At 34.6% G+C, this 6000-nt stretch overlaps 1 protein-coding gene across 4 annotated transcripts in view; it reads right to left on the reverse strand.

The window, feature by feature from the left end:
• The window catches only part of LOC129805694 (putative epidermal cell surface receptor), a 45868-nt gene extending 40437 nt beyond the window's left edge, over window positions 1-5431 (reverse strand). The window contains exon 1 of one of the 4 annotated variants that reach the window (XM_055853799.1): window positions 5020-5431. The gene's annotated coding sequence lies outside the window, so the exon portion shown is untranslated. Of the gene's footprint in view, window positions 1-5003 lie in introns of all 4 variants that reach the window. The other 3 variants (XM_055853780.1, XM_055853834.1, XM_055853824.1) reach the window with 3 other exon arrangements.
• Between the last annotated feature and the right edge of the window lie 569 nt (window positions 5432-6000).

A 6000-nucleotide genomic window follows, 5' to 3' on the forward strand; every position in this document is an offset into this window, starting at 1 on the left:
TTTTAATGTTAATTTTACACCTTTTAAGGGTAAAATTAACATGAAAAAGGGTAATTTTAACCCCTAATACACTTAAAAAGCATAATATTTACACCGATTTCAGAACAATACTGCAGGGTAAAATAAATATTTCCGGAATATTAGTTTAACTTTTTCGGATTTCTCTCAGTGTTCCTACCCGGGGCCTTCATAAATCTTATATGTAAGCTCTAGTCTTAGAAAAGCCGAAGCGAATTCAGTTTTTGCTAAACCGGCATTGGGATCTGACACTGTAGAACAGTGGTGCTTGGAAAGCTCAAATGATAATGACTCTTGAATCTGATCCTGAACTAAGTCAAGAGTAGTAAATTAGTTGTAGCTCTAGCCTCAAATAAGTAAGAAATATTTTACGTTATTTTATAATTATATTCACTTAATGTGTTAATTTCGTTTATTAATTCCGTGTAATTAAAATGAGTTTTAAACATTAATCGAAAAGTAACTAAAATTAAGTCTTTCAGCAAGATTAAAGAAAAAAAATCAAATTCTGTTTGCTTTTAAATTTCAGTACGGTTGATAAACTCTGTGTCATAAGGTTTGTTCCATCAAGTTTATTGAAGTTCTTTGAAGTTTAATTGGAATATGAACTACCTGTGGGGCTTAATTTGGCATATTCTGGTAGTGCAGCAGCAGCAAATGCAATTGTATAATTAGCACTAGCACTGTCGCGATTGAGAACAAACTGTGTTCACACAAGAGATTTAGCAATTCGGTCTGCACAAAAGAATTCAATTGCCATTTGTATGCAAACCGAGATTTGACGGTTATATCGAGGGAAAGGGGCATTAGTCACATGAGTATTTTTTCCCTCTCTTGTTCATTGGACTTTAAGAGTTTTTTTTTGTGGGAACATTTGGTCTGGAAGTGTCTCAGAGGTTCGAATAAAAAAAAAAGAAATAATGAAGAAATTCCTCAGTGGTTCTTCCATGATGAAACTGTGCGATTTCTTTGGGATTTTTCTTCAAGTTGCGCTGCTCAGTGTTTGAGCCAATTACATGACGCCTAATTCGCGATAGGTGCGTTTGTTGATAAAAATCAACTTCATGGGAACTTAGTTTTGGGCTTTTCGGTTTTTGGGCCTATTCATTGTTGCTGTTGTGATTTAATGGGCTCATAAGACAAGGAGGCACAACTTCTGGAATTGGCAAATACATCATCACGGTGTTGTCTTCTGTGACAACAACCGTTTGGCATTCAGCAACAGTAGCATTCAAAAGATGATGACTTGAGTGGGATAGGATTACTCATTGTATCACGTTTTCAAAGTTGGTAAAATCCGCAGCAACGCCCACCAAAATCAATATCCCAATTGCAATGTTATTAGCGGTGGTATTTTTGGTCACAGGTTGATGTGACACGTATTTTTCGGTGAAACTTTCTTAACAAACAATCTTTAATGGGGAAGGTAAAAAATGAGTGTGGTCGAGTCATGTGCCGGAGAAATGTGCCATCCCACTCTCTTTCTCTTTTGCCAAGAAAGTCTTAAAGTAAAGCGAAATTCGAGTAAGAAAAAAAACAAAAGAGATAGGAGGAGAAAGACGATGTAGAAAAACTTGCAAAATTGCATGGCTAAAACGAAAATCAAGGTGAATCGCATTCGAAAAACTTTTAGAATATTAGAAATGTTAGAAAACTGGAGTGAATTGTTGGGCCAATTTATTTTACTCAATTTGTTGCAAAAATTGGTAGAATTTGAAAGTAGGTCCAATGTATGACATTTATCTGACAAGTGACCTTGACCTCCTTGATCAATCTGTGGATGCATCAAAGAAAATTTCAGTCATTCGTCCTTGCCGAGTATTGAGATCAAGCCGACCCGTAGGTCAATTCTAAACATTTATCTATCAAGATATAAAAAATAAAATAATCTTAAGAACTCCTATACAAACACCTAAATGAGACAAAGTTTAAGTAGATTGACTTTATTGTATCAGCCACAAAATTAAGAAAAAAAACCTAATTTTCAAGTCCAAAAATCCAAGAAAAATTGTATTTGAGCATTTAATGGAATATCCATCATTTGAATGCTGGCAAAATATGACATATCGTTTGTTGCATTTTACTGTTGTTGTATCTGCATTTGGTATAAACGACGATGCAAATACTTGCATCAAATCCTGCTATAAACGAATTGGCAATTTTAGCATTATAAATTTTAAAAATTATTAGAATTCATGTACGTAAATTTTCTAACAACTGTAGCCCCATTCTTTAGTTCTCTATGTTGTCACTTGCATCACCTAATATCGTATAAACATTTTACGATTTTTTATACGTATCTGAAATCTTCTTTTACTTTTCTTTTCCATTTCATATTTAAATGGTTAATGAACCTCATCTGATAAATATAAACCCATTAAGGCTTCTGCACATTGAAGAAAATTTTTTGAAGAAAAGAACTGCACATTGAAGAAAAAAAAGAAGACACTCAAGAGAAATTTATGTCCATATTTGAGAATTTTCCATACACATGTGTATAGGCAATTTGCGTAAATGTGGACATAGATTTCTTTAGTGAGTAGGAACCATTACGGGATTTTTCCATCATCTCTAGTTAAATGATTTCCTAAATTAGAAAAAAAAAGAAAAACATGTTTTTTGAAGAAAATTGTTCGTTATGTGCAGAGGCCTTTTAAAAATTAAATAGTCCATAAATTAAATAGTTGTTATTTTCAATTAATTAATTGAATATGATAGCATCCTTTGCAATTATATAATAGTACATCCTTTCTTTCCAAAGAAGAATTAGCATATTTTCATTCGTTTACACACTACACTGAGAAAAAACGGGGGTGGGATTAACCTTTTTATCCTGCAACTTTAACACTTTTTAAGTGTAAAAATATATCAACATTTTTTAATGTTAATTTTACACGTTTTAAGGGTAAAATCAACATGAAAGAAGGGTAAATGTAACCCATAATACACTTAAAAAGGGCATTATTTACACCGATTTCGGATCAATAATGCAGGGTAAAATCAACATTTCCGGAATGTTATTTTAACATTTTTGGATTTCTCTCACAGTGTACATACACGTTCAAAACAAATATCTAAGCATAACACGAAAATATGACCAATATTTTATTTAGAAACTTTAGTCATCTAAAACGTTTCGGATTAGAAAGTCTGAAAAAATATTTTTTTATTAGGGAAAACTGGGGCACCACCAAACACGGGGTAGCACCAAACACTAATTTTCATTTCTAAACTACTTGGACTATCTCTACCATTACTTTAGTGGACAAGCATCCCTATAATGTCTAAAAATTTCTATAGGTTTTGTCATCAGAAGTCGAATATCTGATTAAAAAATCACAGTGTTTGGTGCTCCGTGTTTGGTGGTGCCCCAGTTTCCCTTACTAACTCGTATAACTTTTAAACTACTCAGATATGACTAACTAAGTCGATACCTCAGAATTATTGAAATTCTTATCATTAGAATTAGTTTCTACTACTTGGGAAAGCAATGTGAAAATTGCAACAATCTTAGTACCAAACGAGCCTACAGAGTATTTGATTCGCTCTCTATTGGGAATTTTGAATTATATGATTTAAAATACACAGAACATTGTCTTACAAAGGTCACTTGCATATATTAAAAATAAAACGGAGGCAAAATATGGTTTTATAATGTTTCACTTAGAATTTTTACACTAAACGATATAGGGTAGAAAATGCTCCTTGGGTAGTGCAATATTTAATATTTTTCATTAAAAATAGATTAGTCAATGAATTATAAAAATTTTTGAAAACAATACCTAACCGGTGAGAAAAAGCTCTCTTAAACAAAAATACCTCCTACTGAAAAGCTTAAAAATTGCTTATACGACATTGGGTGATGCAATCGACAATTTGCAAATAAATTTCCGTTGCATTTTGAAGAGCAAAATAGGAAATGACCCCGTCAAATCATTGCTCTACCTGCCGATTTTATTCTGAGGTTTTTTGAATTTTAACGGTATATTCTAGTACATTCAGAGAAAATCTGCAGATTCTCGGCAGAATTTCTCCCTAGAAAATTTGCATAACCTCCATTACTTCACAAAAATATTGTTGATTTATGAAGAAACTGTAGAAGTTATAAAGAAAATTGTATGCTCTGCTTAACAAGCATTACCGAGTACACATTTTAGATAAGTAAAAAAACTGCGAGCAAAAATACTAATTTCTTAAAAATCACCAATCGAATGATACAAAAACACGAAATTTTGGTCGACACTCTGTTTAAAGTTTTCACTTCACTATTCTCTACTTAGAACACGGCGTCGCAGAATTCTTTATTTTATATAAACACCGTGATATTACTAAGAATAACTCTATAGAATTTTGCAATCTTCAGTGAAAAATTTTTCCATCTCTTCTGACACATCTTGTCTGGAAAGTCTGGAATGTAGAAAAAATCTACAGAATATCTACAGAAATTCATCAGAGATTCGTCATAAATCTGCCGAAATATTCTGACGAATTTTGTCCCAAGCCCAAATAAAATTCGTAAGAATATCTACAGAATTTATCTGCAGATATTCTGTAGAGGTGTAGATTTTCTCTACAGAAATCTTAAAGATATCTGCAGATATTATTTGACGGGACATAAATACGATTATGATGGGTTTTTTTCATTGCCCCTCCTCCCGCTGACAAATGTAAATCTCCGTGATCAAGTGGGTTAATGCAAAGCCAATTTATGTCAGAGATGACGGAGAGACTTGTGGGGTTGTTCTGTAGCGTTCCACCACATCGGCAACCCAATAAACATAGCATCACATAACTGATTTCCCTCCTGGGTGGTTTTGCCGGAACTGGGAGGGAAAAAACAGGTCGGTAAATTTCTTCCAATTATCCACTTGATTATTTTTTTACAATTTTTTTTCTTTTTTTCTCTTCCACTCATATCTTCGATATTGGTTAATTTTACAGCATCTCAGTGTTGTTCTAGTTACGTCTTTGAAAAAGCCATTTACCGTTAAGACCACTCACTTATCCACTAACACCGATCACTACAGAGTATTCTCCTTCAGCACACTTATTTTTCCTCTCACTCACTCAAGAGGTAGTCTCGAAATGGGTACCAGATCTCCTCCGAATGGCCGAAGTAAATCAACAAGCTTTTTGAACCAAACTCACAAGATGAAGAAATGGTGATATTGCATAAAGAAATGTAGCAAAAATTTCCTATGGAAATCACTGACTTTCCTCACAATTCACCACCAATTCCAATGTTCTTCACACCACAGTCTCTTATGTAAAATTAGTAAGAAGAGAAAGAAAATCTCTTGCGGATGCAACTACTGATTTTAAGCCTCACCTCAAATAAATTCACTAGAGATGAGATTTTCTTAAGGGCGACGCGACGCGACTCTCACACAGCATAGCTTCTAATTTGCAACTGAAGTTCGGAGCGAGAGTGGAGGTGAGCAATAGTGGTCGATGGTATGGTTAAGGTGTAGTAGTTGGGCATTCTTCTTCTTCTCTCACCTCCTCAGCCATTCAGTTTACCTTCCCGGGCACCTTCGCCGTGCAAGTCTCCCAGAGCCGCGTATTTTGATTGTGTTGTCCAGCATACATAAACTCAGGTGTGTGTTGTAAAGTAAGAGGGGGCATTTCTTAAAACACTACACAGGCCACATACACTATCTCGCTAAGTGAGCACGCGAAAGAAACCCGATGATGGTGAGGTGATGGAGAAACTACTGAGGTAATCTGACTCTCTTGTTAGTCTAGTGGAACCGCATTGTGGCTAAACTCGATTTAAATTACTCTGTTCGTTTTAGGTTCAATCACAGTAAAGTTAGGAAAGGGCTTCAGGATCAGGGACTAGGGTGCGTATTCAAATTAATGATTTGTGTCTAGGATCTTTAGTAACAGAATGGCGGCGGGAGTATTAGAGGAAAGATAGTTTCTCTATGACTGTAAGGGCCTTGACAGACATGAGGATTTAGTCGAGAGACGGCTTAGTGT

Source organism: Phlebotomus papatasi, chromosome 1 (assembly GCF_024763615.1).
Source record: "Phlebotomus papatasi isolate M1 chromosome 1, Ppap_2.1, whole genome shotgun sequence".
Taxonomy (NCBI): domain Eukaryota; kingdom Metazoa; phylum Arthropoda; class Insecta; order Diptera; family Psychodidae; genus Phlebotomus; species Phlebotomus papatasi.